This window comes from Pseudophryne corroboree, chromosome 4, assembly GCF_028390025.1.
Source record: "Pseudophryne corroboree isolate aPseCor3 chromosome 4, aPseCor3.hap2, whole genome shotgun sequence".
NCBI classification, from domain to species: Eukaryota; Metazoa; Chordata; class Amphibia; order Anura; family Myobatrachidae; genus Pseudophryne; species Pseudophryne corroboree.
In genome coordinates this window covers 854,746,365-854,762,315 of record NC_086447.1, presented here as the reverse complement: position 1 = coordinate 854,762,315, position 15,951 = coordinate 854,746,365, and the positions used below count along the sequence as shown (strand labels likewise).

At 40.2% G+C, this 15,951-nt stretch overlaps 1 protein-coding gene across 17 annotated transcripts in view; it reads right to left on the bottom strand.

Annotated features, from left to right (window-relative positions):
- NRXN1 (neurexin 1) overlaps window positions 1-15,951 on the bottom strand; it is a 1,686,961-nt gene that overhangs the window by 1,652,196 nt on the left and 18,814 nt on the right. The window lies entirely within an intron of this gene.

The following is a 15,951-nucleotide window of genomic DNA, read 5'->3' as shown; positions in this document are numbered from 1 at the left end:
GAACTGCAGTCAAAATGGACTGATGACAAATGATTGAGCTCCTCAAAAATTTAACTACATCTTGTGTGAAGAAGATGATGTATCTGTGTTTCATGATCACATAGACAAAAGTTGAATATTACTCGTTTGTTATTTGTTTGTTATTTTGTACAATAAAGTTTTTGTTTTATTTACAGTCAGCTGGTTACCCTGTGTAAAACTATTTCCTTAGCTCAGAGGACCAAAAAAAACCCACATAATATAGTACAGGTTGAGTATCCCTTATCCAAAATGCTTGGGACTAGAGGTATTTTGGATATAGGATTTTTCCGTATTTTGGAATAATTGCATACCATAATGAGATATCATGGTGATGGGACCTAAATCTAAGCACAGAATGCATTTATGTTACATATACACCTTATACACACACACACAGCCTGAAGGTAATTTTAGCCAATATTTTTTATAACTGTGTGCATAAAACAAAGTGTGTCTACATTCACACAATTCATTTATGTTTCATATACACCTTATACACACAGCCTGAAGGTCATTTAATACAATATTTTTAATAACTTTGTGTATTAAACAAAGTTTGTGTACATTGAGCCATCAAAAAACAAAGGTTTCACTATCTCACTCTCACTCAAAAAAGTCCGTATTTCGGAATATTTGGATATGGGATACTTAACCTGTAGTATTAGGAATGGGTTTGGGGGCCCCTAGGGTTGGTGTGGGTGGGCTGCTTTGGGGCATCATTATTGTAACACTTAATGTAACACTTTTTAGAATTGAAACTGCTTTTTACCAATGTAACACTTTTTAACACCTTAATTACTATTCTCATCTACAGTATGTTACAATATTAGTACTTAGTTGCTACTTCTTATTAATCTAACATTTTTAACACTTAGGGGGACATGTACTAAGTAGTGATAAAAGTGAAGTGAGCCAGTACAGAAGTTGCCCATGGCAACCACTCAGCTGCTCTGTATACTTTTATAGTATGCAAATTATAACTGTTAGGTCAATGCTGGTTGTTTGCCATAGGCAACTTCCCCACTGGCTCACTTCTCCACTTTTATCACTGCTTAGTACATGTCCCTCTTAAACTGATACTTTTTTTTTTTACCAGTGTGATGTCTTGTGCCGGTTGGGTTGTGCTGGCCTGGTGGGTCATGTGCTCTGGACTTGTACTGTACCCTAGGAATGTTAGGGACCCACCTGATGAGGTCACCTGGCCATGTTAGGCAGACCCATATTTTTGGGCAAAATTATGCTAAGAACCTCAATTTTACTCTATGCTAAATTGCAGAGTTTATTATAATTGCTCTGATTATTAGTGTTCTTAGGGCTTAGAGTGTGCACCTGCATTTTCTGTTTTTTTTCTGTGTGGCACTACAAGTCTCAGCATGGTTGTACCTCTCATTATGTTTAAAATTAGGATGTGCAGTCCAGCTACCCCCTTCACCCCAATTTATGACCCACCGATGTAGGGGGTACAAGTGTACCCAGGTATGTTTGCATAAGAGACATAAAAAAAGAGTGGTTGCTATGGCTAATTGAAATCATTTGGTAACAATATCATTTAACAATATTTGTATAATACATAAGCATAATACTTAGGAATAGGGAAAAAAGTTTTGTACTTCTTCTGTTATTCACTGTAGGATGCCATAAAGTTAATTTATGGCCCATTACTTCGGCGTCGGTGGTTTCTCGCCCAGTGTGTTTAAAAACGCCAAGGTCTATTTTTAAAATGCTTGCTAGTAAACATCCAAAGCTAATCAATATATACTTCTGGAATTTCTTTCAGGGACAATAACTCCTACTAAACAGCTTCTGCCATGCACAGATAATATGTCTGCCGCTGGTGTATTGCCAATATAACCACTAATTATTCTTCTAACCAGTGGTTTGGTGTCATATGTTTTAGCATATAGATTTTATTACCCTTCTCACTCTGCATTCCCAATAAATCTTTCTCTGCCACTACATACTATTAAACCCAACAGAGGCTGTTTACATGCTGTACACTATGAAGTGTATTACTATGGTCACCTGAAGAATGCAGCTATTACATTACAATGACACCTTCTACACACAATGTATTTACTTTCATAATTTATAAAAAATAAAACTGTTATATTAATGAGCAAGTATTGACAGTAGAATTATTTTCTTAAATTTACTTTACACATTGAGAAGTTATTATTATTACTAGTTAAATTTTATTAATAGATATCCTTATATATATATAATGTAAACTATGATATGTGATATTATAAAATTCTGTCTTCGTTTTCTTAAGTAATAATGCACCCTCTACTGTGAGTATAAGGATATTAGAATTTAACTAAGAGTCTTCTGCTTATAAAATTAATTACTGGAGATAAATAAGCATAGCTGAAGATTCAATCACGTGATGTCCAAGACATACAGTAGGTGAAATATTTTGTATTATAGATCTTCAGGTCTAGCCATCAACAAGCATTCTAAAACACTAATATTTATATTTAATTTGTTGATGATCTCAACAGACCTAGGGTAATTAAAACAGCAGGTCCTAACACCCAAATTATATTGTGTGGCTCATAATTTATAGGCCAAAGCAGACTGGGACCCTCAGCAAGTCCCTCCACTAATCTACAAATGTCCTTTCATGTTGGTTTATGTTGGCTTCATATATGGAATCATTAATGATTGTGTCTACTGAGAGCCAACATCCCCCTTCTCCCCACTGCACTACAATATTTATTGCGATTGGGCAGGGACTATAAAGCAGTGCAGTATACTGTACCTGGCTAAAAAAGATTTCTAGGATATTTTTAGGATATGGGAAGATCATGTGATGTCAATTGTAGGCCAGGTATGCTCAGACACCTACAACCCAGCCACCACAATAAATCTTGCTGAGAGGGATGGAATTTCTGAAGTCTTTTATGTTACACACTTATGTTTTATATTATTTGGAAACAAAGACAATATAATGTAAATTGTAATCTCAAAACTAGTCAGGAAGACGCTGGTAGCTTGAGATGTAATTTTAGATTCACAACAATTTGTTAGTGCAGCTGTAAATGTCTATAATTAACCTATACGGCTTTCTGTTAGTAGTCTATGGAACAGACTGTAGAAGACATCTTTTTACAATTCCCACGTGGAACACAAAATAAACTATTATTTCTAGTGTCTAGGTAATAGATACTAGAATCCAGAGAGAGAGACAGTTTTAATATATGTTCTATTGTAACACTTACTCTATGTTTGTTTAATCTGATATAAATATATATATATATATATATATATATAGATATATATATGTGTGTATATATATATATATATATACATATATATACACACACACACACACACACACACACACACACACACACACACAGTGGTACCGAGAGAGGGGGGGAGGGTACAAATTACCTGGGCCCATGTCTGATGGTGGGTCCCAGTGGGGACCCAGGTCCCCCCCACCCCCTTTCCTAGAAGTAGCAGCGCTCACTGCTGTGTGCTGGGCCGCAGTGTGGCCAGGGAGTGCTTAAAATAAAAAATAAAAAATCTGTATTTTTTTTCTAAGGGTGCATGGCCATGCCTCCTGTGATTAGGCCATGCCCCCTGAAAAGTACCTGGGCCCAGCCAGGCTCTGTACTGCCCTGGCTGGGAGGCATGCCATGCTCCTGTGAGTGGGTGCTTCTCATGTGCTAGGCACGCCCCCAAAGAAATGTGGCTATGCTCCCAGCATGCTGTGGTCACACACCCTCCAGGAGGGGCATGGGGGCCCAAGGAAGTTGTTGTAGTAGGGCCCAGGATTTCTTTTGGCAGCACTGTATAAATATATATATATATATATTAAAGATGGCAGACAGAGGCACTCATAGTGGACTTGAACAAAATACAAGACACCCTGGTCCAGCAGCAACGTTTCAAATTTTACTCCATCCTCAGGCCACGGTTTTCAGCTGAAACCTATAGCCTGAGGACGGAGTAAAATCTGAAACATTGCTTCTGGACTAAGGTGTCTTGTGTTTTGTTCAAGTCTGCTATGAGTGCCGCTTCTACATGTCTCCATGAGCTGTGCACCGCGGCAGATTAACTGTATGGTGACTTGGCGTGCCTACTAATCGGATGATTGGTTACCTTTATTCTACCATATTCAATATAAAATACTTTTACTCACACACAAGGTCATTAACCAAACAACATCAACATACATCTCTTCACTTATCTCAAAATATCTCTCAACCCGACCTCTTCGCTCTTCACAAGATCTATGTCTCTCATTCACACTCATTATTTGCTCCCATGCACAATTGCAGGACTTTCTTCGGGCCTCATCTACTCTGTGGAATCCCCTCCCACAAACAAAAAGACTCTCTTCTAGTCTCCAAACCTTGAAACGTTCTCTGAAAACTCACCTCTTCAGGCAAGCTTATCAAATTCCTGAACCGCCCACATAACCTTCATAAACTTTCCTATCCAATTACATCACCACTGTACAGTTTACACATATCTTCAGACATTTTCTTTCTTCACTTTCCCATCCTTTTGACCCCAAACCAACATTGCTGTGTGACTATATCATACAGCCCACCAAGAAGCTTTGCAATCTGATAGACCATTATGCAATACATAGCACCTATCTTTGTGTATCAATGCCTATTTCTCTATAGATTGTAAGCTTGAGAGCAGGGCCTTCCTACCTCTATGTCTGTTATTACCCAGTTACCCAGTTTTGTTTTATCACTGTTGTTTCCAATTGTTTTGTTTTATCTTATCACTGTTGTTTGAAATTGTAAAGAGCAACAGAATTAGCTGTGCTACTGTTAATAATAATAATAATATATATATATATATATATATATATATATATATATATATAAAATATTCACTGCAATGACCATGCAGTACCTCCGGTGTCAAGGCAATTTTTGACCAGCAATATCATTCATTTTCCCTTCCAGCCCATAGAGGTGAGCAAGAAAATATGCACAATATATGGTGATGTGGGCAATCAGACATCTCAGCAGCATAACTCCAAGAATTCAGTGTCCCCCTAAAGAAGATTTACTTTGGGTAATATATAAGTCAAACAATTAATACATTTTCAGAACTCCGGACAGAGGTGTATTAACAGAGGACGAGGCTCCTCCATCCATGCCCTCTCCTCTGTAGCCAGCACCCAGCAGCACAATAGAATCTGAGCACCAGAGGGGCAAATGGAGCGGTAGCCATTTTCCAAGAGATCTCCTTACTGCGCATGTGCAAAACTTCAGGAAAAGTACCAACGCACCATTTATCCAGAGATTTGTAGAGAGATGTTGCTGCCTGTGGGGGACTCTGGAGAGGTGAGTACTGATAAAATGGGTGCATGGTGTGCAATGTGGTCCCCCCTGGACCCCAGGGGCATGTGTGCACACACTGCACCCATTATAGATACATCACTGACTCCATGACAGCTCACACTGATGGGATACCAAGCATTTAACAGTGTATTATAGTAGAGAAATATACGTTAGCATAGGACCTTACAAGCATATATATATAAATGACAAACACATTTGCTGGTAGCGTAACATACAAGTGCCGTGCACGTTATCAACTCAGTATGCCACGCTGCGGCACAGTTTGCACCTTGCGATCCTATGGGGGTGCAAGCGCAGCATACATGCCCATCAGCAGGCACTACCTCATGGCATGCATGCCATGGCGCAGTGCCGGCACAGAAGTAAACTGACACATCTCTACAATATGGTGCAGAAATAGTCAATATAAGCATTTCTATAATTACAATTGATACTACCCTATGTATGTTGCCTACTGTATAAGGTAAGTACTGCCTGATTATGGGCCTCAAAATGCAAGTTACATCATATACAATACTTTGATGACCGTAGATATACAGTAAAGTGTATAGAATAAAATCAAGCTTGTCTGTATTTTTTATCCAGCACATACTGTAATGCATAAATCAAATCTGTAATAGGTTTGATCATGTAATATTATTACTGTACTGTATTTTTTTTTATATCAGGCATACCAGGGTGGCCAGCAGCGCACTCCCTGCACCCAGAGTACTCACCTAGTACTGGCAAGCAGGTCCCTCCTCCTCCTCCTCCTCCTCCTCCTCCTCCTCTGCAGCACCATCAATCCAGTGACATCTTTGGAAGGATGGTGCCACACAGGCAAAGATTCTGGCACTGCACTTGTGCACATGCACCATCTTCAAGAATATCACTAGGAAAAGGCCATATAGGCACTATAGACCATATAAGGCAAAAGCCTCGGGCGTCGTTGCTCCAGTGGAATTCCCGGCAAATACACTTGACAGCCCCCACATCATTTAAGGGGTATCAAATAAAATCTTGCCTAGGATACCAGAAAGGGCAGAGCCAGCTATGGACATTGACCAAGATTTGCCTATTTTCATTGTCTGATATAAGTGTAAAGGTACAATTATTCCACCTTTTCACTGGTAACAGTGATAGCATTTCTGCAGTTACCGTTTTAAGCAGCCCATCACTATTAAATAAATAATTGACCATGTTACACAATTTAGAAGAAAATGCATCATATGTCTATTCTCCCAGTAATCTCCTCTCCAAGAGACAGAAAAAGTAGGTAAGTATGAAATGCACTTACAGTATATGAAAAGGAGTAACAGCTAGGAATGTAATCTTAAAGATTTACAGATGTACTGAATAAGTTCTAATATAAGTGGATACATTAAAATAATTTTATTTTTTTCAATACAAAAAATTATAAAAATCATTGCATAAAAGACACATCAGTTTTCCGGTTTGCAGTCTCAGCTAAGATAATCTTCACATTAGTATATTGATTCAACACCAAACGCACTCAATTCCCAAGGATTGGTCTTACTTTTACTGTTATCACCGTGAAATGCCCCAATTTTCACAGCTGCTATTTAATTCAACTTACTAAGATTTTCCATTTGTGACAGTTTGGGAAAAGCGGTCCATCCCAGCTGCCTGACAATGACTGTGTTTGTATGACAACTGTTCTGCCTGTTATTATTCCAGCTTGTTTTTCTGGCTAGTCTATCGCACACCAGCTGTTAATTTAGGATGCAGTGTGGACAAGCGAATGTAAAGCTTTAGGAGGTTGGGTGACAAAAGATCTTTAAAAAAAAAACCCACTATTCTAATCATTTAAAGTGTTATTTTTGTTCAACGCAGGATACATGAGAATCGATATGCGACTGAACAGACTGTCTAACTAGCGTGCTTTTTTAAACCCACAATACACTAACACCACATGAGTTTACTTCTGGACATTTTTAATAAGCTTCCTCTAGCTCTTTTCATTTTGCAATAGTCAAATAGTTATTTTTTTGGCTTAATATGTTTCCCTTGTAAATGGGCCATAAGAATGTGAATGGTAAACAACTTTGAAAGGGAACGATTGAGATTTTTTGATTTGGATCATTTCCTAGTAGTATTACATTGGCTATCTGTATGTCAGTAGGATTTCATCCAATTTCTTCAGAGATATTACATATGCTGCAGGCTTTTCGAGTTTTATATCCACTGAGAATGACTAGAGGCATCTAGTCAATGTTGCTTTACTGCCCAATCTTCTATACTTCAGGCCATCTTCGTAGCAGGACTCAAATGCGCCCTGTGCCGGTCTACAACCATGAGCGCTGGACGTCATGACATTGCATAGAGGGAGCAAGGCTGGCAGCAGCGGTAAGTGCAGTGCTTACCATATCTTCTAGAGCAGTGGTTCTCAAACTTGGTCCTCAGGACCCCACACAGTTCACGTTTTTCAGGTCTCCCGGCAGGTGCACTGTGTATCACCAACTGTCACATTTTAAAAATCCACAGGTGACCTGGAAATCATGAACTGTGTGGGGTCCTGGGGACCAAGTTTGAGAACCTGTGTTCTAGAGGATGCTTTGATCAGCTGTAAAGTCTGCAAGATGCCTGTCTGGAGCTTCTAGAGGATGCCACTACACTAGCCAGATGCAATGGCCGTGGAGTGGCAAAGGTGCTGCCCACAGAGCCCCAGACTCGGTAGGTAGCAACAGTTGCAAACCCCTAGTTACAGCCAGTGGCAGCTCAAGAGGTGGGGCTGCATTGCAGTCCAAAGTTCAAATAGGGGAGCCACACCTGCTGCCAATACAAACGCTGCCAAACATTGCTGGCCGGGACTCACTGGCAGCTGGTATGGCTCCCCTATGTGAATTTTTGACTGCCCTGCAGTCCCACCTCTGGAGACGTCACTGGTTACAGTCCCTGATTTAGGCAAAGTTTGGGGAAAAAAGAGAGATACCAGTATACAGTAAAACATGTGCATCTTAAGGAATGACACACAATTTACAGTAAATTATTAAGGAGTCTTGCTGTTATACATTAAATGGACTCTTTGGTGACTACTTATAATTATAATGCCTTTATATTTCACAGAAGCGGGTAACCTCATCCCATATATAATATCTGAACAGTACAGTAATTCATGAAAAAATATTATTACTTAGGGAGGGAGCGGTGGTCAACAGACATATGGCGGAAATAACCCATTTTACCTAGAGAAAGCTGTTCCACATATATTTGAAATAGATATATTATCATTTAAGGCTTAAGATAATCTTTTAAGGTTGCAGTATACAAGCAGCTGCAGTCTGAACAATAATTGGCAGGTTATAGGTTGAGTATCCCATAACCAAATATTCCGAAATACGGAATATTCCAAAATACGGAATTTTTTGAGTGAGAGTGAGATAGTGAAATCTTTGTTTTCTGATGGCACAATGTAAATTAATGCACAAAGTTATTAAAAATATTGGCTAAAATGACCTTCAGGCTGTATGTATAAGGTGTATATGAAACATAAATGCATTCTGTGCTTAGACTTGGGTCCCATCGCCATGATATCTCATTATGGTATTATGTAATTATTCCAAAATATGGAAAAATCCAATATCCAAAATACTTCTGGTCCCAAGCAGTTTGGATAAGGGATACTCAACCTGTATTACATACAGTATTCCTCAGTAAAAGATTCTCTGCATAGACACAAATTATTTCTAAGGCTGTTTACATTGGAAGGCTTATAATAAAACTTCATAAAATGTGAAGCAAGTTTAAAAAGTTTAATAGCGTAAAATGTATGAAAATACAAAGGTCTTTATTTTATATTTATATTTGCTTGTAGTAACATGATGTTTGTACTATATGTATCCAACCCTGTCTGAGCAAAGGACTTCAGGGGACCAAAGCAACAGTCTACTGTCTTTATAGTTTTTGCTCATACAGCGCCTCCATGTATCAACAAGAAGATCAATTAACAATGTCACATACTATTTAATTGTATATTTAGCCACTATATATATATATATATATATATATATATAAATATTTATTACATAATGCTTTCATTATGATGCACTTTAATGTTTATGTCATTAATTCTGCTTTAGTAGAAAATTATACGGAATCTTTTATTTATTGATGTATGTGTATTTACACATCCAACACTATATATTATTAAAAATGTCATTATGTAAAGAATGTATCATGAGCACTGTTTGTTTAATTACTCTGTAGTACAGAACACAGCTAAGAAGATACTGTAACAGCAGCAACATTTGCATTTTTAATGTCTCTGTGTGATTGGGAATGGCAGATTGCAGTGTGCTCTACTCCTTTTAGCATGGTTCATTTTTTTAAATATATATATTTTAACCCTGGAGGATTTCTGTGAAGTCTACCTACAGTATAACTACTCATTGTTCTAGCAATAGTTTTGTCACGCTGCTGAACAATCTGCCTTGTGGTAATGAGGTAAAGCAAGCTTAAGTTATACTATATGCCCACAGGTGGATGTTCCACAGCTTTATGTTCCACCTGAAGCTGGATGTTCCACCTGAAGCTGGATGTTCCACCTGAAGCTGGATGTTCTGTCTGCAGGTGAATATTCCCTCCGCAGGTGGAGGTTCCATCTGCAAGTGGATGCTCTGCATGAAGGTGGATAGAAACACAGAAATATAGAAACATAGAATTTGACAGCAGAAAAGAACCACTTGGCCCATCTAGTCTGCCCCCTTTTTTTTACCATATTTTTTTATCTCAAACCTTATTTGATACTTATTTCTTTGTAAGGATATCCTTATGCTTATCCCATGCATGCTTAAATTGCTCTATTAAATTGCTCCACTGTCTTATCCTCCACCACTTCTGATAGGAGGCTATTCCACTTGTCCACTATCCTTTCTGTGAACTAGTTTTTCCTCATATTTCCCCTGAACCTCCCCCCTCCAGTCTTAGTGCATGTCCTTGTGTCCTATTGCTTCTCTTCATTTGGATAATGTTTACCTCCTGGACTTTGTTAAAACCCTTGATATATTTGAAAGTTTCTATCATGCCCCCCCTTTCCCTTCTCTGCCCCAAACTATACATATTGAGATTTCTTAGTCTTTCTGGGTATGTTTTGTGATGTAGGCCAATCACCATTTTACCCTTCTTTGTATAGTCTCTAATGTATTAATATCCTTTTGAAGATATGGCCTCCAGAACTGAACACAGTATTCTAGATGAGGCCGTACCAATGATCTATATAGTGGCATTATTACTTCTTTCTTTCTGCTGCTGATTCCTCTCCCAATGCAGCCAAGCATCTGACTAGCCTTCCTCATTGCTTTGTTACATTGCTTACCTGCCTTTAAGTCACCTGAAATAGTGACTCCTAGATCCCTTTCCTCCTCAGTTGTTTCCAGTATAGTGCCATTTTGAAACCCAAGTGCATGATTTTGCATTTTTTGGCATTAAACTGCAATTAGCACACTCTTGACCATTCCTCTAGTCTACCTAGATTCTCAATCATTTGTTTTACCCCACATGGTGTGTCTGCCCTGTTGCATACCTTTGTGTTATCTCTAAAAAGGCTTACTTTCCCATTAATGCCATTTGCAATGTCACCAATAAAGATATTAAATAGCACTGGTCCAAGTGCAGATCCCTGGGGTAACACTGGGCCACTGGTCACATTTCCCTCCTGTGAATGCACTCCATTTACCACAACTCTCTGTTTTCTATCCTGCAACCAAGATCTTATCCATTCAATAATCCTAGTATCCAATCCCAAGCTTCCAAGTTTATTTAGCGGTCTGCAATGTGGAACATTGTTAAAAGCCTTACTAAAGTCTAGATAAGCTATATCCACGGCTCCATCTTTATCCATCACTTTAGTCACACAGTCAAATAGTCAATAAGATTTGTTTGACATGATCTCCCCCTAGTGAATCCATGCTGTTTGGGATTCTGTAAATTGCTGGATTTGAGATAATCTACAACTCTTTCTTTTAAGAGTGTTTCCATCAATTTCCCTACTACTGATGTAAGACTCACTGGTCTGTAGTTGTTTGCCTCTTCCTTACTTCCACTTTTGTGCAGTGGGACTACGTTCACTCTTTTCCAGTCCTCTGGAATTACTCCTGTAGCTAATGACTGGTTAAATAATTATGTCAATGGTGCTACCAGTACCTCTTTAAGTTCTTTTAGTATTCTTGGATGTATCCCATCTGGCCCCATTGATTTATCCACTTTCAGCTTTGAGAGTTCTGTTAGGACCTTCTCCTCTGTAAATGTACTTGTTTCATTTTCCTTAATATCCCTGCAACTTAACTATGGCCCCTTCCCCTCTCTTTCAGTAGTGAATACTGAGCAAAAATAATTATTAAGATGATCTGCTTTTACATTGTCTCTCTCAACAAGACTCCCAGTCTATGTCTTTAGTTTTATTATACCAATTTTTTTTTCTCCTTTCACTTATATACCTAAAAAAAGTTTTGCCTCCTTTACCCACTGACTGGGCCATTTTCTCCTCAGTTTGTGCCTTTGCACATCTGATTACCTTCTTAGTCTCCTTCTGTCTAACAAGATATATCTCTTTGTCTTCATTATTTTGTGTCTGCTTATATTTCCTAAAAGCCATCTTTTTTGCTTTCATAATATTTGCTACTTCTTTCGCAAACCACACTGGCTTCCTTTCCTTGTGTTTTTCCCTAACACTTCTGATACAAATGTCTGTTGCCTTTAATATTGCACTTGTTTCCCACCTCTCCTGCACTGCTTCCAAGTTCTTCCACTCTGCCAAAGAATTGCTTACACATTTTCCCATCCCTACAAAATCCAACACCTTTGTTTGGTGGAGGGATGCTCCCTGAAGGGATTTTAAATGTCCCTACTTCTAGTGGAACTAGCAACAGACAACTCCCAGTTTAGGAAGATTAAAGTCTCCCTTGATTATTACCTCTCCTTTTAATGCCATTTTAGTTATGTCCTGCAATAGGTTCTTGTCCACTTCGTACAGGCCACCAGGACAGGAAGAAGAACTGGACAAGAACCTATTGCAGGACAGCTGGATGTTCCCTCTGCAGCTGGATGTTCCATCTGTAGGTGGATGTTCCTTCTGTAGGTGGATGTTGCCTGCAAGTGAATGTGCCATTGCAGCTGGTTGTTAAATCTGTAGGTGGATGTTTTGTCTGCAGATGGAGGCTCCATCTGCAGCAGGATATATTATCTACAAGTGGATGTTCTGTCTGCAGGTGGATGTTCCCTCTGCAGGTGGATGTTCCCTCTGCAGGTGGATGTTCTGACTGCTGGTGCATATTTAATCTGTAGATGGAAGTTCTGTCTGCAAATGGATGTTCTGTCTGAAGGTGTATGTTCTGTTCTATCTGCAGCTGAATGTTACATTTCAATGTTACATTTGCAAGTGGATGTTCTCTCTAAAGCTAGATGCTCTGTCTGCAGGTAGATGTTCTGTATGGGGCTTGATGTTTTATATGCAGATGGTTCTTCCATCCAGGGGTGTATCTAGGGGTCTCAGCTTCCCTGGCAAAGTAAGGAACTGGCACCCCAACCCAGTTACAGAGAGGCTGAGGTAAGGGACACTGAGAGGGAATTACGGGGAGGGTGCGGGCAGGGACACAGAGAGAAATACAGGAGTGTATGGGCAGGGTCACTGAGGGGTCAGTTAAAGGGATGGTGCGGGCAGGAACACTGAGGGGGAATTACAAGAAGGATGTGGACAGGGACACAGAGGGGATATATGCACACATACATACAGTTAAAAAACCCTCTCTAGGTGTGATGGCACTACATGTCCCAGCAAATCCAGTTGACAAGGTGTGCTGGGACTTGTAGTCTCAACACAGCTGGACAGGCAGTCACTGGTCTAGATACCTCTCCATACAAAGCTTTGTTAACCTGTGATCCAGACTGCCAGGATAGACCATGCCGTGCACCTACGGTACCACAGAAAATGTACAGGCATGCTCATGCTGCACTGCTGACTGGTGCTGATTGTAGTGGCTGGTGTTTGGTGACAGACCGCGTGGGACCAATGAGAAGGGGAGCGTAAGAGGAAGTGCCTCACCCCTCCCCATACCTGGAAGTGCCCCGCTCCCCGGCTATATTCACCATCATTGTGACTGTAGTCACAGAGAGTGTCAGAGTGCAATACGCTTCTGAGAGTCCGTCAGTGGATGGGCACTGCTAAGGGATGTACTCAGTGAGAACTACTGTCATTCTACCCCCTGGCGCGGGTGGCACTGCCGGGTGGCGCGCCCCCCCCCCCTTGGCCGGTGCCCATGGCAAGTGCCATCCTGGCCAATAGGAAGATACACCCCTGCTTCCATCCACAGCTGGATGTTCCGCCTATGTCTGTAGGTGTATATTCCATCTGCAGCTGGATGTCCTGTTTACAGCTGGATGTTGTCTCTATAGGTGGACGTTCTCTCTGCAGCTGGATGTTCTCTGTGAAGCCATATGTTTTGCCTGCAGGAGAATGTTCTATATTCAGACTTTTTATGTTGTTGTTGCTGTATTTCTACCAGATTTTTGGGTGAATAATGGATTAATCCTCTGGATAATTACTCTGGAGGACTGTAGCTCTAGTGGTCAGGGAGCAGGTAATCTTCCTCTACCACCTTTTTATGTATGAGGGTTTAAAAAAAGAGCATGTTTTCTGGGCTTACCAAATCTAAATAAGCATATACTCTCTTGGTTGGCATATAATAGCATAGTAATAGTACTTTTTTCATATGTCTTCCAAATACTTCTCATTGTTTTAGTGACAATCAGGAAATTAAAATGTGGTAAGAACAGTAGCCTTAACTTGGCAATTCTATATGCTTTTATGTGTGTATTAAGCATTCCAAATCCATACATGTCAATAACACTCTTTTTAATCTACAGATCTGTGTTTAGGGTTTATCTTTATCTCATCAGTATAAAAAAGTGTACAGATATCAAGAGAAAGCCATGTGATTTAATGTAAGTTCCCATCACCACTCAATTGCCCCATGAGCTGTGTGACCAGGACTGTGTACAATTTCACCATATGTGTATGATTGGTCAAAGCCAGCACACATCAGATTAACTGCTCGTCCCACTGAATTTTCTATCCTTCCCAATTACTATCTGAATTTCTCAATCAGACACTTATTGAGAAAGGCCATCATTGCAGGTCTGTTCTAACTGCACGTTGAGGCCAGTCACATATAGGAAAGCCTAGCAGTCCATCAAGATTACAGCATCTACCAGTAACTGTGGCCTCTCACATGTGCCCATTTCCCATGACAGACCTCTGCCTCCCCTGGTAATCTGCAATACTTATTAACATTTTTTCTCTAGCACTCTAATTCCCAATGAACCCAGAATAATACATTCATTGTATTAGCCTCCATTTGCTTTTTTAAAGGGACAGGCAACCTGTGGCTCTCCTGCTGCTGAGGAACTACACATCCCAGCATGCGTTGCCACATTCCGCAGTGATTTACAGAAAATATTTGGCTATTCACATCAGTCCCTGCCCCAGTGGAGTTTACAATCTGTATTACCTATCACATGTACATGCAGACACGTACACACTAGGGGGGTCATTCCGAGTTGTTCGCTCGCAAGCTGCTTTTAGCAGCTTTGCACACGCTAAGCCGCCGCCTACTGGGAGTGAATCTTAGCATATCAAAATTGCGAACGAAAGATTAGCAGAATTGCGAATAGACACTTCTTAGCAGTTTCTGAGTAGCTCTAGACTTACTCGGCATCTGCGATCAGTTCAGTGCTTGTCGTTCCTGGTTTGACGTCACAAACACACCCAGCGTTCGCCCAGACACTCCTCCGTTTCTCCAGCCACTCCCGCGTTTTTCCCAGAAACGGTAGCGTTTTTTCACACACTCCCATAAAACGGCCTGTTTCCACCCAGAAACACCCACTTCCTGTCAATCACATTACGATCACCAGAACGAAGAAAAAACCTTGTAATGCCGTGAGTAAAATACCTAACTGCATAGCAAATTTACTTGGCGCAGTCGCACTGCGGACATTGCGCATGCGCATTAGCGACTAATCGCTCCGTTGCGAGAAAAAAATACCGAGCAAACAACTCGGAATGACCCCCTAGGATTAATTTTGTTGAGAGTCAATTAACCTAACAGTATATTTTTGGATTGTGGGAGGAAACCAGAGTACCTGGAGAAAACAAATGCAAGCACACAGAGAATATGCAAACACCGCTAAATTAGGGCCATTACGGGAACTGAACCCATAACTTTGCTGCGAGGTAATAATGCTAACCATTACACCATCTGTACTGCCCATGTTCTGCTCTTAGATCATGATCAAATTGTGGCAGGGCTGCTGGGATGCTAGTTCCACAGCCACTGGCATGCCATAGTATGCCAACCTCTGTATTAAGCTCTGTGACTGAGAACACAGCTGACCATTGGATCAACTGTCTGGCAGATCCACCTACCGATCTAACGATTTTGTGCATACACACTTATCAATTGTCTGCTTGATAGTCTAGCCAGTAGAGACATTTGAATATGTCCACCCACTTGTGATGTCATATTCAGTGGATTCTGTGGAAGGCCTATCGCGCGATTGGCCACACACATGGGCAGATGTACTGCTAAATCTGCATGATATA